The sequence below is a fragment of the Hemiscyllium ocellatum genome, chromosome 8 (assembly GCF_020745735.1).
Source record: "Hemiscyllium ocellatum isolate sHemOce1 chromosome 8, sHemOce1.pat.X.cur, whole genome shotgun sequence".
Classification (NCBI taxonomy): Eukaryota; Metazoa; Chordata; class Chondrichthyes; order Orectolobiformes; family Hemiscylliidae; genus Hemiscyllium; species Hemiscyllium ocellatum.
In genome coordinates this window covers 24759019-24778249 of record NC_083408.1, presented here as the reverse complement: position 1 = coordinate 24778249, position 19231 = coordinate 24759019, and positions in this window count along the sequence as shown.

Genomic DNA, 19231 nt, shown 5'->3' with positions numbered 1-19231 from the left:
TGATCACTGTAACCTTGCCCTTCCTACACATCTTTTCTATCTCCAAGTGTATCTTGCAGCCCAGCTCCTGGCTACTAGTTGGAACATAAGGTTAAAAAGGACATTTTTTTCACCTTTGTGGTTCCTCAATTCTACCCACACAGATTCAACACCATCGGACCCTACTTCATTTCTTACAATTGGTTTAAATTCGCTTCTTACTCATGAGGCCCTTCTGCCCGCCTGTCTATCTTTTCAATAGGATATATACCTAAGATTATTCAGCTCCCAATCCTGGGCGATACAAATTAGGAAATGCAGATGATCTTTCGGCCACTTGAGTCCACTTCATGGTTCAATAAGATCACAGTTGATCTGTTTAGAATTCCACATTCCCATCTAATCCCAAAAACCCTCAATTTTTTTGCCTAACAATCCCCCTACCTCTGTCTCTAAAAGATTCAGTGACCTCACCTCCACCACCTTTTGAGTTCAAAAGCTCCACTGTCCCTGACTGATTAAAAACCTGTCTCTCTCAGCTTGGAATATATCTAATGACCCACCTCCAGAGCTGTCTGCAATAAAGAAGCCCAATAAAACACTGCCAACAGAGAGAAGAAAGGTCCTCCTCATCTCTGGTCTAACTAGGCAACACCTTCCTCTGAGGTGATACCCTCTCTCCCATGAAGGGAAATAATCTCTCCACATCTACCCTGTCAAGTTCTTGAAGAATCTTAGAATCCCTACTGTGGGGAAGCAGGCCATTCAGCCCATTGAGTCCCCTACATTTACCCCTGACTAATATACCTAACACGATGGGCAATTTAGCCTGGTCAATTCACCTGACCTGCACATCTTTGGATTGTGGGAGGAAACTGGAGCACCCGGAGGAAACCCACGTGGACATGGGGAGAACGTGCAAACTCCACACAGACAGTTGCCCGAGGTGGGAATTGAACCCGGGTCCCTGGCACTGTGAGGCAGCAGTGCAAACCTCTGAGCCACCATGCTCAGAAATGTTTTTTGTAACAAAAGAGGCAGATGTTGATAATGAAATTCATCAACCCCTCACTGTACCACCGTGGTTTGTAACCCATTGGACAAATTATTGTAAGCTGTCAAACACAGCTCATAATTTACAAGACAGCTTTGTGGTCTTTGTGCACTGACAATGAGACAGCAGGCACCTCAGAGCACTGTAATAAGATTAGAGTGAGGGTTAGGGTTGGTATTAAGATTAGGATTAGAGTTAGGGTTAGGATTCTGGCAATGATTAGGGCTGGGGTTGGGTTTGAGTTAAGGTTGGGGTCAGTGCTGCGATTAGGGTTATGGTTATAATTAGGGTTGGGTTACGGCTAAGGCTAGATTTTGGGTTAGAGTTACAGGCTATGATTAGGGCTAAGTTTGTGTTAGGATTAGGATTATGGTTACAGTTGCGTTAGGATAAAGGCTCAACTTTGGGTTAGGGTTAGGTTTCGGATTGAGGTTATGCTAGGTTTGGCTTTTAAGTTAGCATTAGGCATAGGGTTACATTTAGGGTTTGTGGTTAGGGTTAGGGTTGGGTTAGAGTAAAGGCTAGACCTTGTGGTATGGTTAGGTTTAGTATTTGGATTATGGCTATGGTTAGTGTTGGGTTAGGATTAGGTTTGGGTTCAGGGTAGGGTTATGGCTATGGTTAGTGTTGGGTTAGGATAACAGTTAAAAATCACACAACACCAGGTTATAGTCCAACAGGTTTAATTGGAAGCACACTAGCTTTCGGAGCAACACTCCTTCATCAGGTGATTGTGGAGGGCTTGATCGTAACACAGAATTTATATCAAAAATTTGCAGTGTGATGTAACTGAAATTATACATTGAAAAATTGATTGTCTGTTAAGCCTTTCATTTGTTAGAATACAGTGATAGTTTCACTTCTTTCATGTGTAAATCACAAAATCTTTTTTTTAAGTTGCATTCCCGGGTTAGCTGTTAACAATGGTGATAGCTAGAGGGTTGTTTTTCAGACTGGAGGCCTGTGACCAGTGGAGTGCCACAAGGTTCGGTGCTGGGTCCTCTACTTTTTGTCATTTATTTAAGTGATTTGGATGTGAATATAAGAGGTATAGTTAGTAAGTTTGCAGATGACCCCAAAATTGGAGGTATAGTGGACAGCCAAGAAAGTTATCTCAGAGTACAATGGGATCTTGATCAGATGGGCCAATGGGCTGAGAAGTGGCAGGTGGCATTTAATTTAGATAAATGTATGGTGCTGCATTTTTGAAAAGCAAATCAGGACAGGACATTTACACTTAATGGTAAGGTCCTGGGAAGTGTTGCTGAACAAAGAGACCTTGGAGTGCAGGTTCATAGCTCCTTGAAAGTAGAGTCGCATGTAGATAGGATAGTGAAGAAGAGGGATATGGGCCAAGTGCTGGCAAATGGGATAGATGAGGTTTGGATATCTGGTCAGTATGGACAAGTTGGATCGAAGGGTCTATTTCCATGCTGTACATCTCTATGAGTCTATGACTCTAAAAGCATGAATAGGAAAGGTTTAGAAGATTATGGGCTAAGTGAAGGGAAATGAGGTTAGCATGGATGGACATTTTAGTCAATAAAGCATGCTGCCTGACCAACTGTGTTTTTTTCAGTGCCAGGCTTTATGAACTCTGACTCTCCAGCATCTAGAGTCCTCACTATCTCCTTGGCAATTTGTTCAGCATGGCCCAGTTAGGGCCAAAGACCTGTTCTGTGCTGTAGGACTCTATGACTATCAGATGCATATTACCACCACCCTCCCCTCTTGCCAGGCCTTGCCTTCCCTCCCTACATATGAGCCCCTACACGCACACTACAGCCACTTACCCGAAATTGGCCAATGGATTGTAGATCTCTGGTGAGTCTGTTTGCAGTCCTGACTCTAACCACTGCTTCCAATGGCACTGCTCACATGACAGAACATCCAATCAATCCATTTAGGGGTCCCACCAGGGTAAGGAGCCAAGCAATGAACACTTAAATGGCTGTGGGACTGCCCTGACTGCTGGGGTGAACAAAATTGATTGAGTTTTTGAAGAAGTGACAAAGAAGATTGATGAAGGCAGAGCAGTAAATGTTATCTATTTGGACTTCAGCGTGGCGTTCAACATGGTTCTGCATGGTAAACTGGTTAGTACGGTTAGATCACATGAGATTCAGGGGGATCTAGCCAATTGGATACAAAATTGGTTTGGAGATAGGAGACAGAGGTTGGTGGTATTGGGTTACTGTTCAGACTGGAGGTCTGTGACCAGTGTGTGCCGCAAGGATCAGTATTAGGTCCACAGCTTTTAGTCATTTATATAAATGACTTGGATGTGAATAGATTAAGTCCAGTTTGTACGTTTGCATATGACACCAAAATAGGTGGTGTACTGGACAGGTTATCCCAGAGTGCAGAGACTTTGATCAGATCAACCAAGGAGTGGCAGATGAAGTTTAATTTAGGTTAATGCGAGGTGTTGCATTTAGGTAATGCAAATCAGGACAGGTCTTACACAGTTAATGCTGGAGCCCTGGGGAATGCTGCCAAATAAAGAGACCTAGGAGGGCAGATGCATAGTTCCTAGAAAGTGGAGTCTCAGGTCAACAGGGTGGTGAAGAAGGCAGTTGGTCTGCTTGCCTTTGTTGGTCAGTACATTGGGTATAGGCGTTGGGACATCATGTTGTGGCTATTACAGAACATTGCATTTTTGGAATTCTGCATGCAGTTCTGGTCGCTCTTCGATGAGAAAAATGTCATTAAATCTAAGAGGGTTCAGCAAAAATGTACAAGGTTGCAGCCAGGGTTGGAGGACTTGAGCCACAGGGAGAGGCCGAATAGGCTGGGGCTGTTTTCCCTGGAGCATCAGAGGCTGAGGGGTGACATTCTGGAGGTTTTTAAAATCGTGAGGGGCATGGATAGGATAAACAGACAAAGTCTTTTTCTTAAGAGAGTTCTAAACTAGAGAGCATAGATTTAGGTGAGAGGAGATAGATTTGAAAAGAACTTGAAGGATAACTTTTTCACGCAGACGGCGTGAAAGAACTACCAGAGGCAGTGGTGGAGCCTGGTACAATTACACCATTTAAAATGTGTCTGGATGTGTGCATGAATAGAAAGGGTTGAGGGGCTTATGAGCCAAATGCTAGCAACTGGGTCTAGATCGGTTAGGATTTCTGCTCAGCATGGACAAGTTAGACCGAAGGCTCTGTTTTCACGTTATATGAATCAATGACTCTATAACTGCTGGCCAAGACCATAAGAGATAGGAGTGGAAGTAAGGCCATTCGGCCCATCGAGTCCACTCCACCATTCAATCATGGCTGATGGGCATTTCAACTCCACTTACCCACATTCTCCCCGTAGCCCTTAATTCCTCGTGACATCAAGAATCTATCAATCTCTGCCTTGAAGACATTTAGCATCCCGGCCTCCACTGCACTCTGTGGCAATGAATTCCACAGGCCCACCACTCTCTGGCTGAAGAAATGTCTCCGCATTTCTGTTCTGAATTGACCCCCTCTAATTCTAAGGCTGTGTCCACGGGTCCTAGTCTCCTCGCCTAACGGAAACAATTTCCTAGTGTCCATTTCCAAGCCATGACCCTTTGGATCATGGGGCAGAAATCCCCACTATCTGACAAATCCTGACCCATGGATCTCATTACTTGTCCTGTCCTCTGACTGGCTAGTCCGATGTCATTGCTACACTGCAGTTCCATTCTGTCGTACTCGGACAATGACTCAAAGCCACATAGAGCCAGTGATCTACCTTTCTAAACATACTCTCTTTCATGAAATGCAGCAAACGATTTGCGAAGAGCAAGAGCTCCCAGCTCAGCAGGGTTGGTAGATGCATCTACACCACAGGCAGCTGAGGGGCAATCAAAGATGGGTAATAAATGACTACCTAGAAAAAGGTACCCCACATCTGGAGAGTGAGTGAAAATATTGTTAGCTGTGCCTGGATCAGGAAATGGGGTAGTTGTTTCATGACACAATGAAGCAGAATGTGTGATCATATTGCTCTACCAGACAAGCTGCAGGCCACGGTCGAGAGAATTGAGTCACCACAATCCTTCCGCATCTCAAATTCATGAGCAACTTGTTTGGAGAGCAATCTAAGCAACAAAACAGCACAATATTTACAGAGCCTTGGGTACAGCATAGACTGAAAAATACTAGCAGCTTTTCCACGTGGGCCAAAATCTAATAGGAACCAGGTTTTTCCACTGGCCACTATCGGAGGAAGCACAATGACAAAAGGCTGAAGCCCATTGAACTAGTGACATAGGAACAGCAGAAGATCATTCAGCCCTCTAGCCTACTATACAAGAACTGGAGAAGACCATTCTGGCCCCTTTGAACAGCTGTTTTCTGCATTACACTTCTGCCCCATTGCTCAAAGCTCCTAGACCATATTTCTATCCTGGGCCTTCATGTGCAGAAACAGGCATATCTTTGGGTACATGGAGGAGGACATCTTGTGGGCTAGCAAGACTGGGATGCAGGATTTGCTCCCTCTTCCTGCCTGCTCTGCCACATTATCAGGCTTTTGGACTCAAAACATGGTGAAGCTTGATGAACACATTGTCCTGATTTTGAGTGATGGGTCACAAATTGTTTCCAAACATTGAAGGCAACGCTGACATGTTTCAGGAAAGTTTCAGAGTCCCTGCATAAGATTCTTTGTCAACCTCAATGAGATCACTATCGCCAGTTCTTGTTCCTGAGGTATTTTAGAAACAGTAACTAACTCCTACAAACAGCAGTCTGGTAATGACCAGATGATCTACTTTAATGGGGATTTTCTACACAGAAAGCATTTTGGCAATTCAAGCCTGTGCCAGTCAAGAACAACTACCTACCAATTCTAATCCTATTTTCCAACACTTGGTTATAGCCGCCTATGCCTCAGCGTTGTAAGTGCACACCGAACTCCTTCTTCAATGCCATGAGGGTTTCTGCCTCTCCCATCCCTAAAAGCAGGAAGTTCCAGATTCCCACCACCCTCTGGGTGAAGACATTACTCTTCACATCTCTTCTAAACCTTATGCCCCCGATCGCTGATCCCTCCCATCAAGGGGAAAAGTTTCTTCCAGTCAACCGAACCTATGTCCCTCATAAATTTAGAAATCACAATCATGTTCTCTCACAATTGCTTCTGCTCTAAGGAAAACAACTGCTGTCTGTCCAATCTCTCTTCATAACTGAAACTCTCCAGCCCAGGCAACATCCTGGTGAATCTCCTCTGCACCCTCTCCAGTGTGATCACATCCCGCCTATAATGTGGATTCCAGATTTACACACAATACTCTTGCTGTGGCCCAACCAATGTTTCAGACAGTCCTAGCATAATCTCCCTGCTCTTAAGTTTTATGCCCTGGCTATTAAAGGCAAGTCATACAGTTATACAGCACTGAAACAGACCCATCGGTCCAACCAGTCCATGCCAAACATAATCCCAAACTAACCTAGTCCCACCTGCCTGCTCCTGGCCCCTATCCTTCCAAACCATTTCTATTCATGTATCCAAGAGAAACTGAGGACTGGAGATCAGTGTGGTGCTGGAAAAGCACAGCAGGTCAGGCAGCATCCAAGGAGCAGGAGAGTCAATGTTTCAGGAAAGAGCCCTTCGTCAGGAATTAGGGGGTGGCCCGAGGAGGCTGAGAGATCAATGGGAGGGGCTGGCCCTGGGGGGAGGGTAGCTGGGAATGTAATAGGTAGATGAAGGTGGGGGATGAAGGTAATAGATGAAGTCTTCCAATTTGGCACCGCCCTCTTGAACTCTTCCACCTGTCCATCTTCCTTCCCACCTATCTGCTCCACCCTCCTTTCCAACCTATCACCATCACCCCCCCCACCTCCATCTATCCATCGCATTCCCATCTATATTCTGCCCAGCTCCACCCCCTCCCATTTATCTCTCAGCCCCCTTGGGTCACCTCCTCATTCCTTATGAAGGGCTTATGCTCAAAACATCGACTGTCCTGCTCCTTGATGCTGCCCTGACTGGCTGGGCTTTTCCAACACGACACTCTGCAACTATTCATGTATCCATCCAAATGTCTTTTAAACATTGTAATTATGCCCACATCAATCACTTCCTCAGGAAATTCATTCCACACATGAACCACCCTCTGTGTAAATAACTTACCTCTTATGTCTTTTTCAAATCTCTCTCCTCTCACCTTAAAAATGTGCCCCCTCATCTTGAAATTCACCATCTTGGGGAAAAGGCAACTTCTATCAACTCTAACAGTACCTCTCATTATTTTATAAACTTCCATCATGTTACCTCTCAACCTCGTATGCTCCAGTGAAAAATGTCCCAGCCTATCCAGTCTTTCTTTATAATTCAAATTTTCCATATCTAGCAATATCCTGGTAAATCTCTTCTGAGCTTGATAATAGCCTTCCTATAACTGGCCGGCCTGAACTGGACACAGTATTCCAGAAGAGGCCTCACCAATGTTCTATACAACCTCAACGTAACGTCCCAATTCCTATATTAAAAGGACTGAGCAGTGAAGGCAAGTGTGCCAAATGCCTTTTTAAAGATATATATATGGTCCTACTGTTCATCATATATATCCTTGCCTTGTTTGTCCTGCCCAAGTGCATCACTTCACATTTATCCAAATTGAATTCCACTTGTCATTGATCAGCCCATGTAACCAACCTGTCTAAATTCCCCTGTAATCTAAGGCTATCTTCCTCACAATTTACCACCCCATCAATTTTTGTACTCATCTGTGAAATTAATAGTCACCCCTCAAGTCTAAATCATGCATATGTACCACAAACAGCATGGGTCCCAACACTGACCCCTGTGGGCCATCACTGGACATAGGCTTTCAAAAACCCCTATCTGTTTCTTTCCCCTTAGCCAGTTAGCCAAATTTCCTTGGATCCCATACCTTCACATCAATTTCCCTTCTGGGACATTATCAAAAGCCTTGCTGAACTCCAACTAGACTATACCAAAAACATTTCCTCATCTACACACCTTGTTACCTCTTTGAAAAATTCAGTCAGATGTGACTTCCCTTAAACATTGACGAATGCTCTTGACAAACCTCTGTCTCTCCAAATACAGCTTAAATCTATCCCTCAGAATTGCTTCCAATAGTTTCCCCACCAGCAAGGTTAGACTAACTGGCCTGTAGTTTCATGGTTTATCTGTTCTTCCCTTCTTGAATAGTACCACCAGTCCTCAGGCACCTCCCACGCATCCAGAGAGGAATTGAAAAGTTGTACAACCACCCAACAGCTATTTCCCTCCTTGCCTCATGTGAAACCTGGGATGCATTTCATTTGATCCTGGCAATTTATCTACTTTTAAGCTTGCACACAGAACCTCCTATGGTAATTATCTATGCTAATTTCCTTAATTATATCACAGAACTTCTTCCTATTGTCCTTCTCACTGTGAACACTGACCCAAATGTAGGGTGCAGTTGGCAACATTTGGCTCCTGAGTACAGGGCTCAATCATGCATGGTTGATGTGGCAGATTATGGCTTCATCATTGCCTTTCCAGCTTGGTAACCTTTTTGCTTGGTTCCACGGAGCCTCCTCCTGAGGTCTTACTGTGGGAGGCTAGGGTCCCAGGAATCTCCATCCCTACTTCATCTCCAGTGGTGGCATCAGAAGACAAGCCAGGAGCCCATCGGTTGACTCGGAGCCAGGCCCCAACAGTTAATTTCCAACATCAGAGGAGGCTAGGGATCCATGCAGTCACCATCTCCAGTTTGGAGGTGGTTGTGGAAGTGACGATGCCGGTGGCAGTAGAATAGGAGCATGTTGCCAGGTTTCGCTCAGAGTGTGGTACGTGTATGGAATTAGCTGCCAGAGGAAGTGGTGGAGGCTGGTACAATTGCAACATTTAAAAGGCTTCTGGATGGGTATATGAATAGGAAGGGTTTGAAGGGATATGGGCCAGGTTCTGGCAGGTGGGACTAGATTGGGTTGGGATATCTGGTTGACTTGGACGGGTTGGACCGAAGGGTCTGTTTCCATGCTGTACATCTCTATGACTCTATGACTCCAGGAGCGATGTTAGATGGGGGTGACTAGAGGAGCAGAGAGGGTGAAATCAGTACAGATGGAAAGATGAACATTTGAAGCTGTGTCAGTTTTAGTAATATCAATTTAATATTAGCTTATTCAATGTTTTATCATTTATGCAATTTGTTCAGTAATTTACTTTGTAATCCAAGATGGTGCTGGAACATGGCGATGTTATCCACTTTTCACTGTACCTAGGGACAGATGACAATGTATTAAATAAATAAATCATATTGACTTCCTCCGGCTCCAAACACTTTGTGCTCCTTAATGGATCCTATTATTTCTCAAGATTTTTTTTTATCCTTTAAAGTACCTGCGTATCAAGTCAGGAGTTTCATTAATTTTATTAGCCAGTATTCTTTCAGGTCACCTTTTAGATTAGATTCGATTCCCTACAGTGTGAAAACAGACCCTTCAACCTAACAAGTTCACAGCGACCCTCCAAAGAGCAACCCACCCAGACCCATTTCCCTCTGACTAATGCACTAACACTACAGGCAATTTAGCATGGCCGATTCACCTGACCGGCATATCTTTGGACTGTGGGAGGAAACCGGAGCACCCGGAGGAAACCCACACAGAGATGGAGAGAATGTGCAAACTCCACACAGTCAGTAGCCTGAGGCTGGAATTGAACCTGAGACTCTGGTGCTGTGATGCAACAGTGCTAACCACTGAACCACCGTGCCGACACACACTCTCTTGTTCTCCTTTTCAAGTTCTTGTACAATATTTACTCCTCTGGGACTTCTGCTGTTTTGAGCCCTTGATATCTGCTGTACACCTCCCTTTCTTGTCTTAATTCAATGCTGGCTTCACTTGGTGATTGTGAGTAACTTGCAGTTTAAAAGCTGACCAAACTGATGCTTTCAGCCTTGAAATGTCATTTGTAGAGGCCAGTCTACATTCACAAAGTTTTAAACAGATATATTAGCAAACTTTAAGAGGCATTTAGGTACGTGAACAGCCAGGACATAGAGGGATACAGCTGTTTGATGTTCAATGTTATGTAAATCTATTGGTATCCATTGCTCACAGGATTTGACAGCCCCACTGTCTTTGTTTTTTGGAACATATTGGCCTGTACTCTCCATATTTCCCATTGTTCTTAGATTCATCTGCAAGTACGTGTTCCCAGCACACCCTGGCCAAATCATATCTGATCTTATTGAAATTGAGAAATTTGATTTCGGGTCCATTCTTATCCTCTTCCAGAATATCATGATTCTATCAGAGTTATGATTGCTGACTATAAAATGCTCCCCCACTGATAATTAAGGCATTTTCCCAGATTTGTTCCCTCAAATAAAGGGAACTTCTGAGATGTGGTGATAGATTCAATATTGCAACACCTTCTCCTCTTTTACCTTCTTTATCCAATTATATTGGCTGAAGCATATATATTGACTCCTCCTGAATGTACAAAACAGGAACTGTTGGCTCCTCAAGCTTTCCCGTCCATTCAACAAGATCATGGCAGATCGGATTGTATTGTGAACTCTACGTTCCCATCTATCCCCTCTCAACCTTGAGCCCCAACTAACAAGATTCCGTCCATGTATATCTTTAAAATATTTAATAAATCCCACCTCCCCTGTCTTTTTAGGCAGAGGTATTCAAGGTCATACAACACTCAGGAAAAAAAAGACTCCTTATCTCTGTTCTGAAAGGATAATCCCCAAATGTAAAAACAGTGCTCCCTAATTGAGTATTTTGCATCAGTATTTACTGTGGAAAAGGAAATGGAAGATATAGACTGTAAAGAAATAGATGGTGACACCTTGAAAAATGTCCAGATTACAGAGGAGGAAGTGCTGGATGTCTTGAAACGGGTAAAGGTGGATAAATCCCCAGGTCCTGATCAGGTGTACCCGCGAACTCTGTGGGAAGCTAGAGAAGTGATTGTTGGGCCTCTTGTTGAGATATTTGTATCATCGATAGTCACAGGTGAGGTGTCGGAAGACTGGAGGTTGGCAAAAGTGGTGCCACTGTTTAAGAAGGGCGGTAAAGACAAGCCAGGGAACTATAGACCTGTGAGCCTGACTTCGGTGGTGGGCAAGTTGTTGGAGGGAATCCTGAGGGACAGGAAGCACATGTATTTGGAAAGGCAAGGACTGATTAGAGATGGTCAACATAGTTTTATGTATGGGAAATCATGTCTCACAAACTTGATTGAGTTTTTTGAGGAAGTAACAAAGAGGATTGATGAGGGCAGAGTGGTAGATGTGATCTATATGGACTTCAGTAAGGCATTCGACAAGGTTCCCCATGGGAGACTGATTAGCAAGATTAGATCTCATGGAATACAGGAAGAATTGGCCATTTGGATACAGAACTGGCTTAAAGGTAGAAGACAGAGAGTGGTGGTGGAGGGTTTTTTTTTCAGACTGGAGGCCTGTGACCAGTGGAGTGCAACAAGGATCAGTGCTGGGTCCTCTGCTTTTTGTCATTTACATAAATGATTTTGATGTGAGCATAAGAGGTATAGTTAGTAAGTTTGCAGATGACACCAAAATTGGAGGTATAGTGGACAACGAAGAGGGTTACCTCAGATTATAACAGGATCTTGACCAGATGGGCCAATGAACTGAGAAGTGGCAGGTGGCAGATGGAGTTTAATTCAGATAAATGCTGCATTTTGGGAAAGCAAATCTTAGCAGGACTTATACACTTAATGGTAAGGTCCGAGAGAGTGTTACTGAACACAGAGACCTTGGAGTGCAGGTTCATAGCTCCCTGAAAATTGAGTCGCAGGTAGATAGGATAATCAAGAAGGCATTTGGTATGCTTTCCTTTATTGGTCAGAGTATTGAGTACAGGAGTTGGGAGGTCATGTTGCGGTTGTACAGGGCATTGGTTAGGCCACTGTTGGAATATTGTGTGCAATTCTGGTCTCCTTCCTAGGAGACAGTGAGGTGACTAGGACCCGTGGACACAGCCTTAGAATTAGAGGGGGTCAATTCAGAACAGAAATGCGGAGACATTTCTTCAGCCAGAGAGTGGTGGGCCTGTGGAATTCATTGCCGCAGAGTGCAGTAGAGGCCGGGATAATGTCTTCAAGGCAAAGATTGATAAATTCTTGATGTCACGAGGAATTAAGTGCTACGGGGAGAATGCGGGTAAGTGGAGTTGAAATGCCCATCAGCCATGATTGAATGGTGGAGTGGACTCGATGGGCTGAATGGCCTTACTTCCACTCCTATGTCTTATGGTCTTATGGAAAGATGTTGTGAAACTTGAAAGGGTTCAGAAAAGATTTACAAGGATGTTGCCAGGGTTGGAGGATTTGAGCCAGAGGGAGAGGCTGAACAGGCTGGGGCTCTTTTCCCTCGAGTGTCAGAGGCTGCGGGATGACCTTATAGAGGTTTACAAAATTATGAGGGGCATGGATAGGGTAAATAAGCAAAGTCTTTTCCCTGGGGTCAGGGAGTCCAGAACTAGAGGGCATAGGTTTAGGGTGAGAGGGAAAAGATATGAAAGAGACCTAAGGGGCAACTGTTTCACACAGAGGGTGGTACGGGTATGGAATGAGCTGCCAGAGGAAGTGTTGGAGGCTAATACAATTGCAATATTTAAGAGACATTTGGATGGGTATATGAATAGGAAGGGTTTGGAGGGATATGGGCCGGGTGCTGGCAGGTGGGACTAGATTGGGTTGGGATATCTGGTCGGCATGGACGGGTTGGACCGAAGGGTCTGTTTCTGTGCTGTATATCTCTATGACTCTATACTTGTGGACTGACCAACAGGACTGAACACATTTAACCCTGTCCAACTTATTACAACCATCTGGGATCTTACACACTTCAAACAAATCACTCCGTGCTTTTTAATTCCTTCATTGGATGAGGGGGCAGTTAAGAGTCAATGACAGTTTTTGGGAGCAGCGAGGAGAGAAAGAGGGAGAGAGAGGAGACAGGGGCTGCCGAGACGGTAAATCCCCCACTTCAAAGTGAATTACCTCGAGTGACAAGCCTCCATTTGCAGCAGTGGTGAGAGTGAGGAGCTGGGTGGGAATGGTCGAATTGAGCTCTGGGAAGGTGAGTGAACTGATATATTTGGGCAGCAGTTGAACCCGAGATACTACACATGCAGTGTCTCCCACCAGATGCCCCTTCTCTAACTAAAAGAAGGGACTCTGTGCTGAGTTGATCGGGTAAGGTTTTTCTATTTCTTTTTTTAAATTTTATCATGTGATTGGTAAAACATTGTCTTTCTTTGTTCATTTATCTAATGCTCCTCTTGCTCAATGTGGGAAGTCAGGGACGTGACTGATGCCTCAACTCCCCCACATGCAGGAAGTGTGTCCAGCTACAGCTCTTGTTAGACCGCATGATGGCTCTGGAGCATACACGATGCTGAGGGGGTCATGGATGTAGCACGTTTAGCGAATTGGTCACACTGCTGATTAGGATTGCTGAGGGAGAAAGGGAATGGGTGACCAAAAGGCAGAGAAAGAGCAGGAAGGCAGTGCAGGTGTCCGGTGCAGTCACCTCCGTTTAGAACAGGTATACCGTTTTGGATACTGTTCGGGGAGATGGCTCACCAGGGGAAGGCAGCAGTAGTCAGGTTCATTGGTAGCGTGGCTGGCTCTGCTGTACAGAAGGGTGGGAAAAAGAGTGGAAAGGCTATAGTCATGGGGGATTCAATTTAAGGGGAGTAGATAGACAGTTCTGTGGTTGAAAACTTGTTGGTGGTGCGAGAGGGAGGAGTTCAGATTTTTGGGACATTGGGACTGGTTCTGGGGGATGTACGCTATTACAAATTAGACAGTCCATACCTAGGCAGGACCGGAGCCAATGTCCCAGAGGTACATTTGCTAAGGCTGTTTGGGAGCTACATTGGCAGGGGATGGGAACCAAATGAGAAGGTCATTGGATAGTAAGGAGATAGTAACTAAAGTAAGGAACTAGATAATGAAGTCAGTGTGACTAAGGGGAAGAGTAAGCAGGGAGCGGATGACAATCGCAAAGGGACAGGTGGTCTGAAGTGCATTTGTTTTCGTGTAGTAGGTTAGGCAGATGAACGTCGGGCTTGGATTAGATATATGGGAGTATGATATTATTGCTATTACTGAGAGTTGGTTGAGGTTGTCCCCCTGTACAAGAAGGGTAGTAGGGATATTCTGGGTAACTACAGACCAGTGAGCCTGACGTCTGTGGTGGGGAAGTTGCTAGAGAGGTTACTGAGAGATAGGATCTATATATATTTAGAAAGGAATGAGCTTATCAGTGATAGGCAACATGGTTTTGAATTAGATTACTTACATTGAATTAGATTACTTACAGTGCGGAAACAGGCCCTTCGGCCCAACAAGTCCAGACCGACCCGCCGAAGTGCAACCCATCCATTCCCCTACATTTACCTAACACTACAGGCAATTTAGCATGGCCAATTCACCTGACCTGCACATCTTTGGACTGTGGGAGGAAACCGGAGCACCCGGAGGAAACCCACGCAGACACGGGGAGAACGTGCAAACTCCACACAGTCGCCTGAGTCAGGAATTGAACCTGGGTCTCTGGCACTGTGAGGCAGCAGTGCTAACCACTGTGCTACTGTGCCGCCCACGTGGGGGGAGATCGTGCCTTACCAACTTAATAGAGTTCTTCGAGGAAGTGACCAAGTTGATAGATTAAGGAAGGGCTGTTGATGTCATACACATGGACTTTAGTAATGCATTTGATAAGGTTCTCCTTGGTAAACTAATGGAGAAAGTGAAGTCACATGGTGTGCAGGGTGTTCTAGCTAGGTGGATAAAGAACTGGTTGAGAAACAGGAGACAGAGAGTAGTGGTTGAAGGGAGTTTCCCGAAATGGAGAAAGGTGACCAGTGGTGTTCCACAGGGGTCAGTGTTGGGGCCACTGTTGTTTGTGATATACATAAATGATCTAAAAGAGGGCACTGTTGATATGATCAGCAAGTTTGCAGATGACACAAAGATTGGTGAGGTAGCAGAAAGCATAAGGGGTTGTCAGAGAATATAGAAGGATATAGATAGACTGGAAAGTTGGGCGGAAAAGTGGCAGATGGAGTTCAATCCAGCAAATGTGAGGTGATGCATTTGGGCAAGTCAAATTCTGTAGCGAATTATACAATGAATGGAAGAGCCTTGGGAAAAGTTGATGGGCAGAGAGATCTGGGAGTGCAGGTCCACTCTACCCTGAAGGTTGCTGAACAGGTGATAGAGTGGTCAAGAGGGTATACACTATGCTTGCCTTCATTGGAGGGTATTGTGTATAAGAGCTGGCAAGACGTTAAAATTGTACAAGACATTGGTTCGGCCGCATTTAGAATATTGTGTACAGTTCTGGTTGTCACATTACCAAAAGGATGTGGACCCTTTGGAGAGGGTGCAGAGAAGGTTTACGAGGATGTTGCCTGGTATGGAAGGAGAGGTTGAGTAGGTTAGGTTTATTTTCACTCGAAAAAAAGAGATTGAGGGGAGACCAGATTGAGGTTTATAAAATCATGAAGGGTATAAACAGGATGGATAGTGACAAGCTTTTTTCCCAGGGTGAAGGATTCAATAACCAGAGGTCATGCTTTCAAGGTGAGAGGTGGAAAGTTTAAGTGGGATACACGCAGCAAGTACTTCACACAGAGGGTGGTGGGCGTTTGGAACACATTGCCAGCAGAGGTAGTACAGGCAGGCCCGGTAGATTCATTTAAGATGTGTCTGGACAGTAGGTGTGGAGCAAAGGGTTACAGATGCTTAGGAATTGACCGATAGGTTTAGACAGTGGATTTGGATCGGCTCAGGCTTGGAGGGCCGAAGGGCCTGTTCCTGGGCTGTAAATTTTCTTTGTTCTTTATTCTAAATGTCCCAGGACATAGATACTTCAGGTGGGATAGAGAGGGAGGTAAAGGGGGTGGAGGAGTTGCATTACTGGTCAGAGAGGATATCACAGCAGTGCTGAAGGAGGGTACTATGGAGGACTTGAGCAGTGAGGTAGTATGGGCAGAGCTCAGAAATAGGAAGGGTATGGTAACAATGATGGGGCTGTATTACAAGCCTCCTGACAGTGAGCGTGAGATAGAGGTACAAATATGAAAACAGATTATGGAAAGATGTATGAGCAACAGGATGATGGTGATAGGAGATTTTAATTTTCCCAACATTGACTGGGATTCTCTTAGTGTTAGTGGATTGGATGGGGCAGAAATTGTAAGGAGCATCCAGGAGGGTTTTCTAGAGCATTATGTACGTAGTCCAACTCGTGAAGGGGCCATACTAGACCTAATGAGCCCGGCCAGGTGGTTGAAGTTTCAGATTAGATTACTTACAGTGTGGAAACAGGTCCTTCGGCCCAACAAGTCCACACCGACCCGCCGAAGCGCAACCCACCCATACCCCTACATTTACCCCTTACCTAACACTACAGGCAATTTAGCATGGCCAATTCACCTGACCCGCACATCTTTGGACTGTGGGAGGAAACCGGAGCACCTGGAGGAAACCCACGCAGACATGGGGAGAACATGCAAACTCCACACAGTCAATCGCCTGAGTCGGGAATTGAACCCGACTCAGTGGGGAGTTACTTGGGGAATAGTGATCACAATTCCATAAGTTTCAGAATGCTCATGGACAAAGACGAGAGTGGTCCAAAAGAAAGAGTGCCAACATTTGGCATGAGTTGGGGAATGTGGATTGGGAGCAACTGTTTGAAGGTAAATCCAAATTGGCATGTGGGAGGCTTTTAAAGAGAGGTTGATTAGAGTTCAGTAGAGATATGTTCCTGTGACTCCCTAATGTTATGTTGCCTCCCAGGTACATGGGTCAGAGCTGTCTCAGAGCTGCTGCAGAAAATTTTGAAGGGGGAGGGTGAACAGCCAGTTGTTGTGGTGCATATAGTGGGATGAGGTCCTACACACCGAATTTAGGGAGTTAGGAACCAACCTAATCCCACCAAATGAGGGATAGAAATGGCAGGATTAGGGAACCATTGATGACAGGTGAAATTGTGAGACTAGCGAAGAGGAAAAAGGAAGTGTACTGAAGATCTCGGTGATTGAAGATAGACGAAGCTTTGGAGAAATATCGGGGAAAGTAGGACTAATCTGAAATGAAGAATTTAAAGGGCGAAAGGGGGTCATGAGATATCTTTAGCAAACAGAGTTAAGGAAAATCCCAAAGTCTTTTGTTCATATATAAAGACCAAGAGGGTAACGAGGGAAAGGGATGGTCCACTCAAGGACAAAGGAGGAAAGTTATGTGTGGAGTCAGAGAAAATGGGTGAGATTCTTAATGAGTACTTTGCTTCAGTAAAGTACTGATTACTAGGAGAGAGACATGGCGGATGTTGAGGTTAGGGATAAACCTTCGATTACTCTAGGTCAAATCAGCAGAAGGAGGGAAGAAGTGTTGGGTATTCTAAGAGGCATTAAGGTGGACAAGTCTCCAGGTCCAAATGGGATCTATTCCAGGTTACTGAGGGAATGGGAACTATCCCAGGTTACTGAGGGAAGTGAGAGAGGAAATAGCTGGGGCTTTAATAGATATCTTTGCAGCATTCTTGAACATGGGTGAGGTCTCGGAAGACTGGAGAATTGCTGATGTTGTCCCCTTGTTTAAGAAGGGTAGCAGGGATACTCCACATAATTATAGACCTGTGAGCCTGATATCAGTGGTAGGAAAGCTGCTGGAGAAGATACTGGGGGATAGGATTTATTTACATTTGACAGAAAATTGGCTTACCAGTTATAGGCAACATGATTTTGTGCAGGGAAGGTCATGTCTTACAAACCTAATAGAATTCTTTGAGGAAGTGACAAAGTTGGTGAGGGATGGGCTGTGGATGTCATATACATGGATTTTAGTAAGGCATTTGATAAGGTTCCCCATGGTAGCTGATGAAGATGGTGAAGTCACATGGGATCCAGGGAGTACTAACTAGATGGATAGAGAACTGGCTGGGCAACGGGAGACAGAGTACTAGTGGAAGGGAGTTTCTCAAAATGCAGAACTGTGACCTGTAGTGTTCCATAGGGATCCATGCTGGGCCCACTGTTGTTTGTGATATACATAAATGATCTGGAGGAAGGTATAGGTGGTCTGATTAGCAAGTTTACAGATGGCACTAAGATTGGTGGAGTGGCAGATAGTGAAGGGGACTGTCAGAGAATACAGCAGGATATAGATTGGAGAGCTGGACAGAAAAATGGCAGATGGAGTTCAATCCGGGCAAATGCAAGGTGATGCAATTTGAAAGATCCAGTGCAAGAGTGAACTATACAGTAACTCGAAATGTCCTGGGAAAATTGATGTACAGAGAGATCTGGGTGTTCAGATCCACTGTTCCCTGAAAGTGGCAACGCAGGAGAGTGGTCAAGAAGGCATACAACATGCTTTTCTTCATTGGACAGGGTATTGAGTGCAGAGTTGGCAGGACATGTTACAGTTGTACAGGACTTTGATTTGGCCACATTTGGAATACTGCGTACAGTTCTGGTCGTCATGTTACCAAAAGGATGTTTGTGCTTTGGAGAGGGCGCAGAGGAGGATCACCAGGATGTTGCCTGGTATGGAGGGTGCTAGCTATGAAGAGAGGTTGAGTAGATTAGGAATATTTTCATTAAAAAGACCAAGGTTGAAGGGGACCTGATTGAGGCCTACAAATTCCTGAGAGGTCATAGACAGAGTGGATAACAAGTAGCTTTTTCCCAGACTGGGGGACTCAATTACTAGGGATCACGAGTTCAAAGTGAGAGGAGAAAAGATTAGGGGAGATATGAGTGGAAAGTTCTTCATGCAGAGGGTGGTGGATGCCTGGAACACATTGCCAGCAGAAGTGGTAGAGGCAGACACAATAGTGTCATTTAAGATGTATCTAGACAGGTACATGTATGGGCAGGGAGCAGAGGGATACAGATCCTTAGAAAACACGTGAAAGGTTTATATTGAGGATCTGGATCTGTGCAGGCTTGGAAAGCCTGATCCTGTGTTGTAATGTTCTTTGTTCTTGACATTGATGTGGGTCTAGAGGCATACATAGGCCAGACCAGGTCAGAATGGCAGCTTCTTTCCCTAAAGGGCATTTCCAACAACCAACAATGGATTTGCTGTTATCATTAGACTCTTAATTCCAGTTTTTTTAAAACTGAATTCAAACTCTGCTATGGCAGGATTCAAATCCAGGTCCCCAGAACATTAGCTGGCTCTCTGAATTAATAG